Source organism: Aquila chrysaetos, chromosome Z (assembly GCF_900496995.4).
Source record: "Aquila chrysaetos chrysaetos chromosome Z, bAquChr1.4, whole genome shotgun sequence".
In the NCBI taxonomy this organism is placed as follows: domain Eukaryota; kingdom Metazoa; phylum Chordata; class Aves; order Accipitriformes; family Accipitridae; genus Aquila; species Aquila chrysaetos.
In genome coordinates, this window is record NC_044030.1 from 39340850 (window position 1) to 39361150 (window position 20301).

Here is a 20301-nt window from a genome sequence, read left to right on the forward strand (position 1 = left end):
CTCCAATAGCAATATAAATTCAGATATACAAATTTAAACCTTCAAATCATATTTTTGGATTTAAGCATTCAACAGTATTAGACAATTCTTTGAAAAACACCTTATTCTGCTAATTTCGTATATACACTTTCATTCCCTTGTAAAGGTGTTACACAGAGCCCTTGTTTTTGAAATTCCCAATTGCAATGTAATTTCATTCTATTTTACAATGCATTTTGTCTATGTGATGGGTTGACCCTGGCTGGACACCAGTCACCTACCATAGCTATCCTATCACTCTCTCCTCCACAGCTGGACAGGGGAACGGGAAATGAGGTTTTGCTGTTAGTTCATCACACATTATCTCTGTCACTTCATCCTCCTCAGTGGCAGCACTCATCGCACTCTTCCCCTGTTCCAGCGTGGGATCTCTCCCACGGGAGACAGTCCTCCACGAAGATCTTCAGCATGGGTCCCCTCCACGGCGTGCAGTCCTTCAGGAGCACACTGCTCCACCGTGGACCTCCATAGACCGCAGGGGAACGACCCGTCTCACCATGGTCTTCACCACGGGCTGCAGGGGAATCTCTGCTCCGGTGCCTGGAGCATCTCCTCCCCCTCCTTCTGCACTGACCTTGGTGTCTGCAGGGTTATTTCTCTTAGATGTTCTCACTCTTCAGCTGCCATGTCTGTGTGTTCTGCAACCGCATCTCTCTTCCCCCTCTCCAGCTGTTTGTTCTCATTAATTTTTTTTTTTCTTTCTGTCTCTTCCTCTCTCTCTCTTTTTTTTTTTTTTAAATTATTTTTATGCAAGCCAAGTTACATGAAATGCTTTTGCAATCATACGTTCAACTATTTTATGATACGTGGTACAATCATTACAACTGCTAATATTACAATTAAAATAACTAAGCCATGCATAAGCAAATCTTTTAATCATCCCGTAATTCCCAAACTTGTTAGCCATCCAGTTAAACCTGTGTCAGTTATCGTGAGCCTTTTACTGTGAATCATATTAATATCGGGTGTTAGTAACATAAGTTGTCCGAGGCTACATGGCCTCCTGTTAAGTTTCGATGGAATTCCTCTCCCACGCTCTATTCCCACAAATTAAAAACATCCTCGTAGGTAAAGCAGCTGGAATAGAAAAAAGAGTGTGATATTCTGGAATATAGTTACACCAAGCTGTAGCATTTCTATATACAGGCAAAATAGCATTTACATTCTGACCCTTTTGAGTGGTGTTATGGGTGTAATTAAACATCACACAGGGATTCATGATGACTGATCCTAACAACTCTAACTCTTGAGGTTCTTGCATTTCTTGAGGCAGGTGTGCATACAACAGGAAAAGTAAACATGGTATCTCCTTGCTGTAGAGCTTTTCCTCGACAGCGTTGCATCAAACTATGTGTATTTTTTCCCAAATTATTAAGTGAATCGTCATGGATTAGACAGAGGCACAGAGTTAGAGGGATTAGCAGGAAAAGGAGATACAGGCAGTGCAGCAAAGCCAGGTTCCGTTGTAAGTTCTGCAGACCCTGGAGAGGGAGTACCAGGCGATTGGGGTGGGGGGGTGGGGGACGGCGGCGGCACGACAGCGGTCCCGGCCGCGCAGAGGCCGTGGGAGGCAGCGGCGGAGGTAATGAGGGATATAAATCCGGCTCTTTTTCAGAGTCCACCCTGCCTGATACAAAAGAATTACTATCAGAATCAGAATCCTGCTCATTAGGGGCCTGCTTACAGACTGCCTCCTCAAAAGCAGTATCAGGCTGTACCCGCCTGCAAAAGTTGTTGCAAGGCCGCCACTATCGGACGCGCTTCCCGTTGTTGGTCTCTCTCCAGTACATGGCGTATCATGTTACCTAGGGACGAACCCGCTGGCAAATGAGAGAGAAGCGCTGCGCTCTGTGGCTTAGCTTGAGCCCTAGCACATTCAAGCACAATCGCCTCTTTAGCCGCCTCCGGGAGGTTTGCCGCCTACACAGCAAGCTGAAGCCGATCTAAAAAGGCAGTAAACCTCTCGGCAATCCCCTGCGGAACTTTCACGCAAGGGGGGTCCGCTCTATCCATGGCCGCGACACGCCCAAGTGCGGCCAAGGCAGTTGTTGCAACTGCCGTAAAGTCACGCCCGCGTATGCCCTGTGCCTGTGCCTGAGGCGTTGCAAACCGTCCCTCCCCATGAGCTGCCGAAGCACCCGCCGCAACTCCTCTCATGGATACTGGGGGGGGGGGGGGGGGGGGGGGGCGCATCAGGTCCTGCTGGTGCCGCCTCTGCAGGAAAAACCTCCGTCTCCGCCGCACCCTCCGTGCCCATGTCCGCGATCAAAGACGGCCCACTCTGCGAGCCCCGCTCCACGGCCGCCCGCTCCGTCTGAGTCCGACCCGCTGTCCCCGAGGGCGCCGTCCCCGCTGCACCCGCAGACGCAGCAGCTCGCGCCGCCAGCCAGCACGCCTCAGCCTCCCGTCCCGCCGCGACCACCTGCTCCACCTTCCCCCAACTCTGCGATCGTTCAGCAGCTCCGCGCTCGGATCGGAGCAAGGACTCCCGAATCTGTCCCCAATTTGGGGGGCTCAAAACTTATCTAGGAAACTCAATGTCCCCCCGGCGCAGCATCCATTGGATGCATTCGCCCGTGGGGCCCCTCCTAATCGAACCGCGGGCACCCACCTCATAAGCTAACACCTTTAATACCTTAATCGCTTGCGCAAGCCTCATCGTCGCCTGTGCGGCCGATCACGTCGGGGTCACCACTATGTAGCAGTGCTACATATCAAGGTGCCGCGATTAGATCACTGGTCGGCCTGGACCAGGGAAGAGACAGATAACACACATGGTGTGAGTGCCAACTCCGTCCTTTATTGCGCAGTTAATTCCTTTTATACTAACAACGGTAGGTGGGATTACTGATATGTCATAGGGAGGCGATGACTAGCCTTCTACCTTTCCGTGACATCGCGAGATCTTCCGAACGGTGTTCCCTACAGTATGACATTGTCTGGTTGACACGACCTTATTAGAACCATTCTCTTTTTCTAAGCAAATAAAGTTCTTTACATATGCTTTGAAATACTGTGTTTAATTTACACAGTAAATGCATGTAAATGCATATTGCATATATCCATGCTGACACTTCTTTCTCTGTGAAGCATGTGGGTTTTTTGGAGGCTTTGTGTGAATACGGTCTTCTCTTAAATTGTTATACAATGGATGATGTGAAAGCAGTATGAAGGAACGGAAAAATGGATTACTCATCAAAAAAGGTAATTTGTAATTATGCATGTGCAGAATTACCAGCTATTTTTTTTTAATTTCTCTTTGTTGGTAGAATATCAGTTTTGTACAAATAGTAAACATGAAATTGCAGGAGACACTGTGTGAAGAAAGAAGTTCTTAGCATACAAATCCATAGTGTAAAGTATACAGACATTGAGAACAGATGGTCTGCCAACCAAAGAGAACTAAAGCAAATGGAGAAAACAACATTAAAACAAAATTTTATTTTGCAGCCTCAGAGGGAAATTTAACAGTCTATTCAGAACTTAAAATAAACCTACTCCCATAGCTCCGTTCTCTTCTCTGGTGTCAAACAATCCCTTCTTTAAGAGTTTTTCCTTTCAAAGTCAGCGAAAAGGATTTTCCAAACCTCCTTGTCTCAAGGTTAACACAAAATAAATCTTCGTATTTTTACTTTCCTTAGGGTCAGACAGAATCAAGGCCAAGCTCTCTTTCCTGAAGGTTAAAGTAAAAATAACTTAAGACACAGCTGTCTCCAGGCAGTTTTCTTTCCCTAAGAAACTCCTTTACTGTTTCCCAGCAGACAACTACTTTATTTCCTTATTTTTTCATCTTTTTGTAGACTCTCAGCCACTTAGAAGTCAGTATTTTCCAGAGTCTTGTTTCCAAATAATAATTCCTGTTTAATAGTATATAGATGTGCCTCTGCTTCCTAACATAGGATGCTTACTGAGAACTCTGGCCCTATATGGGTAACAGGCTGCTTAAGATGCTTTTTTGTTTCAAAATCAGGACATTTCAAGACCACATACAAAATGATCTTATCTATCCTAAAACTGAATCAGTTCAGATTGAATCAAACATTGATATGCTTGTTATATTATCAAAGCTATGACAGCCTGTCCTCCTGTATTTTTTAGGAAGAGTATTTTTCTTTTTCCTTTGATGCCCTAACATTTTTCAAAGTGTAGCTGAATCTGTGCAATGTGGATTTTCAGAGATAACAATTAAACAGTGTTTGAACAAAGTTACAAGTAATTTTGATGAAGAAGCTCACGTTGATGGCAGGTTACATTTCCCAATACTTACCCAAATTAACAGTAGACAAAGATCAAAAGTTTGAAACTTGCACATAGATTTTGCAGCTCAACATTGTCTTCAGAAAAGCTTTTAACCACAGAAGGTGCAGAATGCTATGATGATTTAGGATGCTGCCATCCTCCTGTAGCAGGGAAATGAAAAATGTGAGTATTCCTTAATCTTTTTCAGACAAAATAAGGTGGTTTCGTTTAACTGTCTGGTGAAGACAGTTGAACCGAACTGAAATTACCTGGTTTCAGCTGAGGAGAGGACATCTATCCATGTCTTTACCTGTTTTTACCCATTGCTTTTTTTTTGCCTATTCTTAGCAAATAAAATCCGTGTTTAGTTGGATTACTACCTAAAATGCAGGTAATTTTTAGAGCAAACATGAGCTGTTCTCTTCAGTAATATTGGTCAAATTAGTCTTCATTGCTAATTTGTGCAATACATTTTCAGTGTTGTCTGAAGCAGCTGCAAATAAGAGTTAATTAGAAAATACATAAATTACAGTTATCATCATAATATTTCCTTTAATATCAGGAAAGCGAATCCTTTTTTTATTGCTGTATTTTGTTTTTTTTTCAGACAATTGTCTCGTACAGTTATGTGTGAAAAACAAATGAAAAGTTTTAAAACTCTAAAGAGGTAATTTAAAATTTTCTTTCCCCAAATCAAATGTTCTGATTCTTTAGCTCTGTAGGTAATCCTTAGGCTTGTAACATTGACTAGATAAAGAATTATAGACATGTATCTCTCAGCTCCTTTCAAGAAATGTGCTTCATCTTTGAGCTGCTACAGCTTTCTTGGTTTCAATGAAAAGAGACAGCTCTGACCTCCATTTGGCAGTGGATGAAGGTATTCCTGGCATTTTGCTTAGAGACAATCTACACTCTGTCACAAAAATCAAACTAAGATTTAGAAGATAATGCTGAACTGACCTAAACATTGTATCTTCATTAATGGAAAGTAATTCAGAGAAACCAGTATAGCTGCATTCTTCTAAAGAAAAAGCAGCAACAACAAAAATTGGAAAAGTGAGCACATGGATAGATGAACAAAGGAGCAAATGGTGTGCAAACACTTTTGACTTCTCTTTAGTACAACTTGGGTGTGGAATAAAGAACAAACTTTGTTTTTAATACAAATTCCTAAGGGTAGATCAAAGGAATTTCTACTACCTTGATGTAAGCTCAGAATTCCTACATTTATCCATATGCTATTTTCATGGTTCTATTTCAAATCCTTGTTGGTCAGAGTAGAAGCAAAAAAAGCACAATAAAAGGATTTTAAACTAGGTTTTAAGCAGATCACTGAATTCTCCTCTGGTGTGCATTTCTCTGCTGACAGCATTTTTGTAATTTCAGATTTACTTTAAATCCTCTTAGGATGCTAAAGTAAATAAAGAACATTTGCCAAATTTCCCACTCAAAACTATTAATAGAAATTGCATAGTTAGCCAGTAATAGCTGGAGGATTGTCTTATAATGCTTGAATATTATTTTAAAATGTACTTTATTTTCTGTGTAAAGTGTTCTCTGAAATACATCCAACTGCACTGTTTGTACACTGATGAGTGTTGTCCTGCTGTGATTCACTTTTAAGCTATAGCAGCAGAAACCTACTGGACATGCACAAAACTCCAATTCTTAGCCCTGTATAGGATTCATAGTAGGATTTCAGCTTCAGATTAATTTATTTAATCTCCATCTCTTCTCCCAGCCCCTTCAGTTAAGCAAAAAAATACTGCATTCACAGAAATATCTAATAGAATTATTACAGAAGAATATCTGGATTTTTCAATTTGGGAAGCACTATATGCTGTAAGAAGGCTATTTTAAGAGTGTGAGTGACTATCTTAAAGACTCAGCACTTGAGTCCCAGTCTGTCAGTTTATAATACCTGCAGCATAATGGCCAGCCTGGCCAAGCTTTATAGATGCTGGACACTGAAGCACAATGGAGTGCAAGTCTTTTATGCAAGACGAGTCCCTCTGCAGCTTTTATATCAAGGGACAAAGGAAAACACATACACAGATAGCCTTTATTAATACTCTTGCAGTCTGTGGTTTTGCAGTCAGTAAAGCAGGATTTCTCCATATTACCAATTACAAGATTAGAGCTTTACTGAGCTTGAGATTCACAGAATTACTATCCTTTAACACACAGTGTCTCATGTCTCACCTCAGAAAGACAGACTTCAGTTCTGTATGGGGCATTTCCAAATTCTAGAGGCTCCTTTTTTTCTAATCTCATTAGCTCTTTCAAATGTGATTTGGGAGTTGGAAAGGTTTGTGTAAATTGCATCCTTTATCATTCAATGTGCTATCATCTTGTCTACTTCTGTCATATCTGCTAATCTACCTACTTACAGTGTGACCACCATTACAATATCTTTTGCCTTGTAAATTCTGAAAGACAAAGCTTTTGCATTTATCACAGTATGGATGTGCATATGTCTATATGAGAGAATTGTAACATAGTTTTTGTTAAAAGGGACCTCTGGCGATCATCTGGTCATAATAACTGCTCAGAGATGGACCAATTTTGATCAGGTAAAGGGGCCATATCTTCCAAGGGTTAGGTGCATTCTAAATATCCATGCAATCCATGCAACCCATCATTTGATGCAAAAACAAATCCCCTACAAAACAGTGAGTAAGGCACCTGCTCTCCACCATTATATAGTACTGCAAGCTTTTTCCAGAGAGCATAAGACTCAGAAAGAACTAACAAAGTTTGGTCAGTGAGTTGTACTTTCCTGTCCTCCATGCATAAGAAGAGAAACTGCAGCCATGTAGAGAGGCCCATTCCATCATCACTGAATAAACCTCCACCTGCTCTCCAAAGAATTGTAGCCTGGCCATCTGGTATGCTAGCAACTCACTAGGTGTATCATTGTTTGCAAGAACCTACTGGACCTACAAGCTTTAGTGCTTGTAGACTTTAATGCTGTATTTGAATGTAGGGCTAAATGATGAAACATTTTAAAAGTGGCAAAAAAGGAGCAGTTGTCAACATTTTAAAATATGGCAGTTTCAATATCTTTTTTCAAACTATAAGCGGTAGTAGTTTCTAGTGGAGACAGTCCACCTGAAAGTTATTTCTTATCCAGTCCTTCCCAGAAGTAAATATTTCTTGATAGCTCTGTTCCAGAAGTGGGTCCCATATGACACATACCTATTGGCTTTCTTGGCTGGCTTCTTATTTTCCCATTGCTCTCCTTGCAGATCTGAAGCCTCTCTAATACCAATTACTGCTTTTCTGCACTTGATTCTTTAGGGACATCTTGTTCTGATTGCAGGTCAGTTTTAGCTTAAACAGTTCAAGGTTGCACATAACTCCATTTTGTGTTTATTGGTCAGGGTGTCCTGCAGAGATTTTTTTTGCCACTTTCATCACCTGTTAGCTAGGGGGAAAGAAGGATCCATCATGTTTATCCCAGAGGGCCAGAGCTTAGTGAGGGAACAGTTGGTGGAAGTATAGCTGGTTCATCACACAACAGAATAAAACTTACAAATGAAAGAAGACATATGCAGTCTTAGGTAGGGTAGCTGAAGAAATATAAGAGAGACCTGCATTAAAAACTAGTTTATTTACCTTATCATAGTATGCATAAATTCTGGAGTTAGCTATACTGGAAGACTGGACACTAAGCAAAATGCTATGGAGCTGAGCCAGTTCATTCCAGTTGAAGACCTATATCTATGTCAGCATAACTTAAAAAGATCTCAAAAAGTTTTAGTGATTGAATTGACAGTGAAGAAGAAAGTATGCAGAACAACTCCATGCTAGACAGAAGCAATGTTTGTTAATGAAACTGCTTTTAAACATCCTAGTTTGGGTCAGTCTCCACTTTTGTAAAATTGTGTTTGTGTCAGGGAGGCAGAAGGAGTGTGACAGAGAAAAAATCAATGTGAAACCAGTAAGGTAACAGACTTTAATTTTGATTTTCTAAATCAATGGTAGCTGCTTCATCAGCATTCTTTTTTTTTTTTTTTTCCCCTTCAGTAGTTACCAATTGCCAAAAAGCTTGATAAGCTCTTTCAGTTTATGTAAAAGGACCATTTGTAAAATGCCTCAAGTGTTTTCCTACTTAATATAGTCTCATGATTACACTTCACTATTTAAAGCAGAAGTAGTGGCTTCTACACAAATGTCAGACCTTGCCCAAAATGAACCATTTTGCATTATCTTTTCTAAATGGTTGTCCAGAATTTCTTTCATAAGTAATGATTTCTGAAAACTATTAGCACTCAACAGAGAAGAATTGTTCATTCCTTTGTTTTACCACAAACTGCCCATGTGGTACTAACAAATCTATGCTTCTGTAGAAGGAGTATCATAGGATTCTTCTCCTCTTCCTCTAGACTGAGCACTTGACAAGGATTGGTATACCTTTATTTTTGTTTGCAGATAAGGCCTATAATATAATAACAGGAACCTGATTCTGCCATTATTCTGTTATGCAAACATGGCAAACTTTCCACAGTATTGATCAGCTAAGAAGAGCAGTAAAGTTTTTGTATTATTTATCTATTTTAAAAATTCAGGCTTAGCTGACATGTATTGACTTTTCTTACTTAGGGATATGATATCTTTCCTCCTAGAAGCCAAAAACCACAGCCTTCTAATAATGACAGTAGAATCATAGAATCATTTAGTTTGGAAAAGACCCTTAAGATTATTGAGTCTAACCATAAGCCTAACACTGCCAAGTCCACCATTAAACCATGCCCCTAAGTGCCACATCTACAGGTCTTTTAAATACCTCCAGGGATGGTGACTCAACCACTTCCCTGGGCAGCCTGTTCCAAGGCTTGACAACCCTTTCGGTGAAGAAATTTTTCCTAATATCCAATCTAAACCTCCCCTGGCACAACTTGAGGCCATTTCCTCTTGCCCTATCACTTGTTACTTGGGAAAAGAGACCAACACCTACTTCACTACAACCTCCTTTCAGGTAGTTGTAGAGAGTGACAAGGTCTCCCCTCAGCCTCCTTTTCTCCAGACTAAACAACCCCAGCTCCCTCAGCCACTCCTCATAAGACTTGTGCTCCAGGCCCCTCACCAGCTCTGTTGCCCTTCTCTGGACACGCTCCAGCACCTCAATGTCTTTCCTGTAGTGAGGGGCCCAAAACTGAACACAGCACTCGAGGTGCGGCCTCACCAGTGCCCAGTACAGGGGGACAGTCACCTCCCTGCTCCTGCTGGCCACACTGTTTCTGATGCAGGCCAGGATGCCGTTGGCCACCTTGGCCACCTGGGCACACTGCTGGCTCATGTTCAGCCAGCTGTCGACCAGCACGCCCAGGTCCTTTTCCACCAGGCAGCTTTCCAGCCACTAGCTATGAACCACAAACTTTGTGTATTTTTATTTTGCTTATTTTAGCATAAAGAAGTATCACCAAGTATCTGGTGAGTTCCTGTCATCACTGGGAAAGCAACACATATTTCTAAAAATAGAAATGGTATCACAACAGCGGTAAACATTGGCAACTGAACATAGGGTCATGTGTATACTCCTGGATGTGTTTTAGAAAACTTTTTAAAATGTAAATGAGGTAGGTTTCAACTGGGCAAATAATACCTAGAACATTCAGCAGCATGATACTTGCATTTCCACACACTAACAAGCTGCCAGGGCCCTGAGGGCACTGACAGGCCTCCCTCTCCCTGCCCACCCACCCCCACCCAGGCCCTCCCTACCCATCCACAGCCCAGGACTCCATTTCATCCCCCCCTGGGGCCTCCCCTGCCCTTCCACGGCCCAGGACCCTATTTCAGCCACCCTGGGGAGCTCTCCCACCCACCCACGGCCCAGGACCTCATTTCCACCTCCACAATCTCCACCCCACCCGCTCCCCTGCTCCTGGCTGGGGCAGTGGGATGGGCCTGGCTGCCAGGCCCTGCCCTGCAGGCCCCAGGAGGGCGCAGTCCCTGCTGAGCCCTGGCCCTGGGACAGTGGTAGGTGCCTTTTTTTTCTCCACAGCTATGCAGCATGTCTGTAATTTAAGTTTACGTTTCATTCATTAACTCAGTGTGATGCCTTCACAAACTACAATTGAAAGAGCTGTTCTGAGAGAAAGAGACAGCAGGGTAAAATACAATGACAGTAATCTCCACCGAGTTGCTGATTGCGGCTGTGTGTGTGTGCAGACACAATGGCAGCAGGGGCGAGGGGGTGCCAACATGTATGGCCGCCAGGGGCCCAGTCAGCAAAGAGCTTCTGACCTTGCGAAACACAAAGGTACGCATGTTTTGAGTACACCTGCACAAGGAAAATTACTATTTTACAGATATGGATATTTTTTAAATAGCGATGAAATTGCATTCACAAATGTGTAAGCCACTGATGATTAGTGTGTGAGAGGAACTTAAACAGGCTAAAGGCTCATCTTTTTCCAAATGAGTGTGATAGTATCTGATGTCTCATTTCTTCTTTTTTATTTTTTAATTAATAAAGGTGAACTTAATTTCCTGAACACTTCCGTATTTCTGCTCTGTCGTACCAAGCCCCCTACCTCTATAGATCAAGTATTTCTGTCAGCATAAGTGGCCAGTCTCCAAGCTATGCACTGTAGATTCAAAAAATATTCCCAGCTTCAGCACTTCACAAAAGTGAGTTCTGTGATGTGGCTCCTCCTGTGTCTGCTACTAGTAGGTTTCCTGCTGCATCTGCCATGGCAGAACTTTGGTGACTCTTGTTTGCACCTGTATCAACAGCATCCTACGAACTGTGTAAACTCCAAACTGCGTAACTGTGTTAAAGAAAAAAAAGAAAGCAAATTAATTTTAGACACTATTGACGTCTTATCTGAGACAACTAGAAAGTTCCAAAACTGTAACCGAATTATTGTGGGATATTCTTAGGGCAGAATTGGAGTTGATTTGTTTGCCTTACTTCCATATGTCTATTCCTCAAAAAGTAATTGGGTTTTGCTTCCCTGATTGCCTACATCATCTGAGCTGTTCTTTTATTACTGAGCTTTTTTTTGAGATTAAATGTCCCAACAGCTCTTTTCAAATCAGGTGGCTAATGTGCAGGAATTCTCAGACCCTAGACTCACAGATAAAGTGGACCTTACTCAGAATTAAGCATATATACATATTTCTGTGTAGTATTTACTTTATTAATTACTAGTTATAAACTGACTTGAATGCTGTTTCTGATAAGCCCTATATCATTATAATGATTACCAAAGGTTGAGGCTGAATAGAAGAAACTACTGAGGATGTAGTAACTAGGATTTTGTAGGGTTGCATTCTATAAAAGACATAAACAGGGATAATTCTTTCTTGTCAGGTGAGGCTGGACTCCAAAAAGCAATTTAGTCTCTTGGTAACCCTATTTTTCTTCTTTCTCTTCAGCTTTTCTATGACTTTTAACGGTTTTGTGCAGATGTAAACTGTGACGTTGCAAAGCAGTGAGTAGAGTTAATTTGTCAGCTTGAATGTCATTAGTATCATTGTTGCTTTGTGTCACCTTAATTTGTGATTGTTCATGTCAGATGAGTTTATGCTCAGTAGCGTAACACTTGAACAGCTGAGAGTTTAAATCTCTAAACTATATTTCTCAGTATAGATTCTTATTTTATAATTCAGAAATCTTTTAAAATACTATTTCAGTATTTTGTTAATTGTTGTTAATAGGTTTTTAATGTATTTTTCTGCTTTTAACAAATGTCATTGTCTTGTTGATATAATGGAATAACCCAGGCAATGAAGAAAATTTAATTTTTTCAGAATCTCGGCAAACAGGGTATATACTGAGAAGGCAAGAAATTTGTGACTTGTGTGATCTATAAATAACCTACCATTTAAGAAATAAAATCAGTTAATGTTTTATGCAGGTTTCTAATTGTCTCAGGGGAACCTCACTTAATGCTGTAGGTTCCAACTGTAGTCAGAGGGGTTCTCTATTACTATACAGGAATGGGTTCAGGGAATACCGTGAGGGCATTTGGTTTTTAAAACACACATTCCAGGAGCTGAAAAATCAACTATGTACACATTGCAACAGAAAGAAATCTTGTGTGTAAGGAGTCTGTAAAAAGGCTAAAGTCGTTATTAGGCCTTTTATGATAAGGCCCAAGAATCTTTACTTGTGATGCAGTGAATTTTAAGAATTGAAAAAAATCCAGTCCAGCTTTGCAATTAAATACTGGAGGTGATACTAGAAGAGTAAAATCTTGACTGGGTTGGCAAACAGGGAGTCATCTAAATAAGAGTGCAGGTAAAGTGATATGCGTAAAAAACCTCAAGGGTAGTCAGAAAGCTGACTTGAAGGTTTACCAAAAAAATACATATGGCAGCCCAAGACTCAGTACGGTCTGGAAACCTACAGTTTTCAGAGTTCATAGAAGTCAGATTTTGGATGATGGAAATCTAAACAAAATAGAAATTCTTAGGACTTTTTTTTCTTTTTTTCTCTGAGAACAGCAAGGGGGGTTGTTAGTTTACTGATGCTAAATACTGTCAAAACAATCTTGAAGAATTTTGTTTGGATTTTGAGAGTATTTTTAAGTATTTTATTATTAGTACCAAAATGCCAAACACATATTGAATTAAAGCCACTAAAATTTGTTATTCGCATCAGCAAATTGTCCTGCTTTCTCAGTCTGGTTGTTTTATAGTTGGCTTCTAGGAGAATCTGCCTTATACTTGGTATTCTCCTTACCTGATACTTTTGCTGGGAAAGGCAGTTTACATCCCTGTGAAGCTGTACAGTGCCTCAGACTGCAGCTTTTCTCCAGGCAGGTTGCTTTTATCCAGTATGAGATTTTGCTGCTGCTGGGTTTTGCTGCTGGTGGGTTTTACAATATGAAAGATGCCATGACTCGTAGACTGAGAGTTTCCTCTCAAGATTTCTTCCAGTAAGAGGAGGAGTCTCTTCAATGATGCAGTTAGGAAGCTGTCTGGGTAGAAAGAGATTAAAAGAAGAAAATGAGGCCTAGGAATTAAAAAGCAACCAAACCAGAAAAAAAGCAGAAATAAAGCTTGCTGTCACCTGCCTTTTATAATAACAATCCCTTGTCTGTTATTTGGTATAATAACTGACAGTGTCCTGAAAGACAAATATTTCCTGACTGCTAATTAATCAATGATAGCTCTACTATTCTACTAATGTTTTACTATTTCCTTATTTCTTTTATTTCTTTCTGACACCATTCATCAGCCTCAAATATCCTATGCTCTTTACCAGTACTTAACTCTAGGCTTGTCCTGGTTGGTTAATACAGATCTCACCTGATCGTGCTATTCAGGTCTTTGGTGCTGCATATGTTCTGTATTAATCTTTCAGGTTGCTGAGAGATGCCTTTTAAATGTGTCTTTTGGTTCTGAAATGAACAGATACACTACACATTGTCTGTTCAATCGGTGTTAACAGTGATGACCATCATATTGGAAAATAAAACAAAGGCTGCAGTCTTCGAGAGAATGCAAATTATTAATCTTTTACCCTACTGTCCTGTGCCTCTTTTTTTCTCTGGCAGCAGGACTACTATGAATATGGTTGTATTTAGACAGTTATTTACATTCCATTATTGCATCTATAAAACATCTGCCTGACTCAAGCTTTAACAATATTTGTGTAAGCTTGGTGCACTCAGAATCAGATGCCCTTAACATAAGAATAATAATAACATTAAGGAAAAACATAGAAGATTTTTATTAATAGTGTGTGGGTAGAAATTGCCCATATTTTAAAATGAAATTTGGTCACACACAGGCAACTGCAATTTCTACCATTGTGCCCTGAAAATGGTATTTCAGGCTTACCACTTATAATACGTTATAACATCCCAAGGCTTAAATGTTACCAAGAAACAAAAGATGATACTTTTTAATAGCAATATTTTGAATCCTGAAATACTCTACTGTGCTTGATGGATTACAACAGCAGGCAATGTATATGCAGTATTTTTAAGGTAGCTTAAAACTACCTCGAAAGTATGCTTAAGGGTTACTTATGACTTGATTGAAAGATGTTTTTCAGAATGTCTCCACAGTTCATCAAATAGGTGTAAGAGGCTAGTAAGATTACAATAACAGAAAATACTTTTAACTAGGATCCTCCTGTTGTATTTATTTTCCACAGTGTGTGTAATCTTCAGAATCACAAATCATTGTGAGTGTCAGGGTGATAATCAGGATTAACTGTATCACATTGATTTTACTGGTGCTTAGAGTAGCATCTCCTGTGGTTATAAGCAAAGCTTTAAATCACTGTAAATGTGAACAGTGATGATAAAAATGTTTGTCTCTGGAATCCCAATTCTGTTGCAGAGTAGGCAGCTGACCACAGTCAGCTTCACACCCCGACTGTTTAACTGGAAAGAAATCACTGAACATCCTTCAGAAAGTGCAGGAGCAAATAATTCAAATAATGGACATGAAAGATATCTTAAAAGAAAAAAATAAAATTAAAAAGATACTATGACCCTTAGCCTCAGCTGGGTTCTTAACCTTTTGTTCAGGCTACTCTCTTAAGTGGCAGGTAAGACACTGGTAATGGCAACTGGTAGTGTATCTCATGGTGATGTTAATGTCCTGTGGAGGAGGTGGAAAGACAGCAGTTTGGTTTTTTTAATCACTTGGCAGTTGACAGGGATCATTTTAATTTCCTGCAGGCATGGCGCCATTCTTTGCAATGGGCCTTGTGCTTGCACCAAACATTTGAAGCCTTTCTCGAGTTTATTCTTCCCTTAATATGTGTGTTACAGAAGACTAACGCCCATTGACTTAGTATAGCACTAGAGACTCAAAAGTACTTTTTAATGAGTATATCGGCTCACGTAGGTTTTTGATACTTTGATAGATAGCAGTGAGAAGTAGCAAATCCTTTCTCTTTGTACTCACCATGTTTATTTTAAATAGCTAAAATGAATACTAACATATTTCTCACCACTAAATATTTGTGTAATTAGTAAATCTAGTAGAATGTTTTATACACGCACATTGATGTAAGCTCAGAAGGGAGTCTGATTCAACCCCACCACCTGTTTATTGGGGAAGAACACATTTGTATCACATGAATTCTCTACGGACAAGGTAGTTGATAACTCTTTGTGGGGCACCCAGTATGAGAGAATGTCTAAGAACTATTTTTTTGTACTAAAAGGAAAAGTGGTCTCAGGTAGCTTTTGATGAGCGGGAAGCTTACAATATTCTAGCTGCATTAATTACCAAGACTCTGGATTACAGGAAGTTCCTAGAAGTTCACTTTTATTTATTTTTGATGAAATTTCTACTTTGCTTCAAGTAACTAGTTCCTGTTTAAAGAGACAAAGCCAGGAAGATATACTTAATGTGAGGAATGGGACTCAGGACTAAAAAGCTACAAAGTTGTCTTGTCAGCTCTGACCTGAAAGAAATGCAGATGACATATGGCAATCAAGCCAGCTAACATGCTTTGGGTTTTCTTTTTTTCATATCTGTTTTCCTACTAACTAATGTCCTAACTCATACAGTGAAGCTCTTTTTTTTTTTTCTTATTTTACCTACCTTTTGTCAGGTGTAAAGAGAGATTTCAGGATTGTCTACCAATGCTTTATTTTGTAAAGAATAAAAAGTGAAAAAAAAAAAAAAAGTGGATTGCTCTTGAAGTGCCTTGTGTCCCCTGTAATGTAGGGAACTTGCTGGGTTTGGAAAGGTTTCCTTTGTAACTGCAAACTGCATTAGTAACAACTTTCTACTTTGAAGCTAACATCAAGTCACGGAGAGAACATATCCATGTGAAAGTATTGGAAAAGATATATTGCATACAACAAGTGAGGGGGCTACAAATCTGAGCCTTAGGGTTCATCTTAATGACAAGAGTTTAATAAAGTTTTCCTCTGTGTTAGACTTGGCAAGTTTTTACACTTAGCAGGCCTGCTGCCTTGTAAATATAACAGGAATGGTTTCTCCAGGATGCACTGTCTTGGTGTCCTTGTGCCTCAAACGAGATGATGTGTATACCTGTTGAATAATCACACTTTAATATTAGTCTTTTCAGTTTCAACTTCTATGTTTAATTCAAAACTTATTTCATCTAGATGTGCATACATACTTATATATTTACATATACACACACACAAACTCCCTTGAATACTGTGGAGGGTGTTGTAGGTGCTGTTATTTACATTACTGCAAGTTTCCTTCTCCCCATAGTGATAATGTTACACAACAGGGTTTTTTTGTTTTATTTTTAATATTTCCTTTATAAAGAAAATCTATCAGTTCAAAGTAATATTGATGTACTTCAGCTATTAATGTCGGGGAGAAATGTCCAGATAATTGTTCAAGCTTGTCTTGCTTTCATTATGGTAAGATTATAGACCAATTAATACAGATGTAGACAGGAAAGAGGGATATGTTTAGGAGACATGAGTAGTTTCACTGAGAAGTTGAAAAAATGGCTGCCTTTCATGCTGCAGTAGGAATTTTAGGAAGGAAATTAGAGTTAGGCATTTAATTAGAAAATACTTTCTCAAATTTGGTCATGCTGAGCCCAAGTAAGGAGCATGATAAGTTCACAGGTGTGATTGATCAGAAAGCACAGCTGCAGTAAGTTCTCTGCCACTTATTTCATGACAACGTAAGGCACCAGGAATAGAATAAGTTCTCAACAGAAGAAATATGGATGAACCTTAAGGAAGAAATGGCAATTTCCACTATAGAAACATCAGCTGGTAAAATGAAAAAGAAAGATTTTCCTGAAGAGGAAGAGAACAAGGAGAGAGGAAAAAAAAAAAAAAAAGATATATTGTTGTACAAGGACAGCGAGGTATTATAGCAGTGATGATTTCATATCTGAAGGATCAACAAAAGAGGTTATCATGTCCTTTTGTAAGGACAGTTAGAATAGAACAGAAATGTGGAATTGATATGAAGACAAGGAAGTGAGGAAGTAGATATGGATTAGTACTCATATCCATTTTCAAGAGACTAGCAGTAGGAGTTGTGAGGAGGGATAGAAAGAGAATTACAATCAAGTGAGAATGCCTTTATAATACTAGGGAGAAAGATCAATGAATGCAGAGGAAGAAGCTAGGGAGGGGTAAAGATTAATGATAAAAAGAAAGTGAGGAAGGGAGCACTGCAGGTCAGGAAACATGAGTGGATGAGGTCAAGTTGAATTAGATCTGAAGTAGGTCAGTGAATTAAACTTCATTTACATATACTTGTTTTGATCATCTTTAAAGGAACCTATAATTCAGTATGACAAAGCAGGAGCTCACACCAAAAAAACCTATCTCTGTTCCTTCAGAAAAAGTCTTTCAAGTATGAAATAGGAGAACAAAGGTTACCACACTGCAATAACTATTGTGGATAGTGTCTGTCTAGATAATTAAAGCAAAATCAGAAGAATTGCTTGTAGTAAAACAGAGGATATATTAAAACTAATTTTGCAAAATTCAACTGAAAGAAGAGAACCATATTGTATAGAAATTTTCCCAGAATCTCCCAGCCTTTTGTTGTATGGTAGTCCTCAAAAAGGCCAAATTATTTTTCATCTAACTTTTAAAGCGCTCTGGGCCTTACCTAAATGTGTTTGTGAGAAGGGATAGATACAACTTCTTAAAGAACCTGTCAATTTTGCTTAAGAATCTCTGAGAGACCTTTTGACAGAATGATTTAGGTACTTCTTTCTAGGTACTGATCTGGGCTGAAAGGTTTTTTTTCATGAGTGCTGATCTCAAGTAATGAATGGAGCTCTCCGATGACAGGATTTTAGTTTACTTGTCCCACAGTTCATATCAAGGAAGCTATATGTTATATCATTTTCTAAATATCTATATTTAGGCAGATATGCATGAAGAGAATAAACATTAATTTGTTTTTTGTTGAAACTGATGACATTTTTTTATTTGCTTGGTTTGCAGTAAGATTATATTTAGGCCTGTTGTTGACCAAAAGAGCAGATAGACTGAGTCTGTCTAAATGAAGAGAAATTCTTAAATCAGTGTGAAAGCTGAGCATGAAATTGTAATAGGAAACAAAAGACTTGCTTTGAATAAGCTTAATTTTGAGTGAGTGTGTGTTGCTGGCTGAATGGATGTATATAAAGGCTGAGAAAGATGTACATGGATTTTTAACTCTGGTTTCACCACACACAAGCTCTGTTACTGAGAAAGGATGAAGAGAGACTGAAAAGTTCTTTGCTAAAATTCTTATGGATGGTTGTTGCTTGAAGGGATGCAAAGAACATCATGGTCAGGATGAGGCAACAAATTTGTCTTCCAATCTTTTTAAAGAAAGAGAAAGGTGTTTTCTGTGTGAAATTCTAACCTGTATGGACAAAATTGCAAAAAGCTATGAAAGTCAAGCTGAAAATTCCTTCACTTTCATTTCAATTTCAAGTTCTTTTGAAGACATGGCTGTGTTGAGAATACTCTTTCCAGAATAGCATTAGTTGGTCTGTATGCAGTTGACTACTGTAAAAGAGTAGTCATTCAGATCCAACAAGGATCATAAAGCGACAAGGAGCAGGGGTTTTTGTTTGTTTGTTCTCACATGTAAAAGTATTGATACCATGTTTATTTAGTGGTCTTGGTATATTTTTTCTGCTAAGTGACATAAGAACAGGGAGTGTAACTTTTAAGATAAAAAGCATTTGTTAGATGTCATGAAAGTCTTGCTGAATTTTTGTCTTGCAAAAGTAATTATTATTGCTTTATAGTAAATTATGGAACAGTAAAAATTTATGTGTGATTGCTCAGCACCTTACATTTGTCTACAGTTTTTCCAGTTCCAGTTGCTTATCCTGAACAGACTGTTATCTGGCATGTTTTCCCCTGTAGTTAGTGAAGCATTTTGAGGTATGATGCAGTGCTGTTTGTGGTATAAAAAGTTTCTGAGAGAGGTCTTCTCTTTCCTTTGTCCCTTCTTAATTTAAAATTGAAGTAGATGTTGACTGTGATCTGTTTGCAGTTCCTTCCTCCCCTCTGCTTTCTGATGTTTTGGAAAAGAGGGCCAGGTTTTGTAATTATTTGTAATTTTGTAAAATGCTCTGTTTCAAAGCCAAGTTGTTGTGGCAATCAAGCAGACAGTGTTATCTGACAGATACTGATAGGATACTGGGCACAGCCTTTTCCCAATAATATGTCCACACAAAACAGAGCTACCACTCACAGTGATACCACACATGAAGTGGAACTTGTCAAAATGATGTGCAAGTCATCCAACACCTGGAATGTTAGAGTACTAGCTGTATTTAAAAAAAAAAAAAAGGATAGCAAGTGAAAATTGTCCATATCTGGTCAAAGCAAGTGAAAAATTTCCTTCATTAGTTTTGAAAATGCTTCATCACTGTATCATTTTTATTATTATTTATTATTATTAAGATCAAGATGTCCTCACAATGAATTTAAACACTATTTCTGAAAAACACAGAGGTTTGAAAGTTCAGGATCATGCATGAGCTTTATTTATTTTCAGCATTACAATAAATCCTTCTTAACAACACTGTATTAAGAAAACTGACAAAGTTACAGGAACATCTTCAGAATCTTTTTCCTATTCACACATTGCCTGACTTAAGTTTCTGAACTTTTTCAAATCCTGACTATCTGTTCAATCATTACTCTTCAGTGAAACCTCAATTCTATTTAGTAAAAATAAACATCTTTAGCTTACCCTTGAACATAATGTGTTTTACAACAAAGAAATAGTCAGGGTTTCATGTGGTTAAAACTCAGTTAGCCTTAGCCCTCTATCCCAATCTGCAGATTCCTGGGGACACGATACCCTCAGTCTTCTAGCTCATCCTGAACAGGTGCAATTCAGTTCTATGTACGTAAATTTAAAATATGCATATATTTGAAACTGAATGGATCAGAGACTAATGATGGGCCTTCCTTCCATAATGCTGACAGAAAACAAAAATCCATGATGCCACCAGCTGTTACAAATTATAATCCTTTTAGATAAGGGTGCAGTGGACTACTGAAGAACTTTGAATAGTGGCAGAAAACACTACTTCACATGCATCCCTGTATCCATTATTTTCTAAATGAT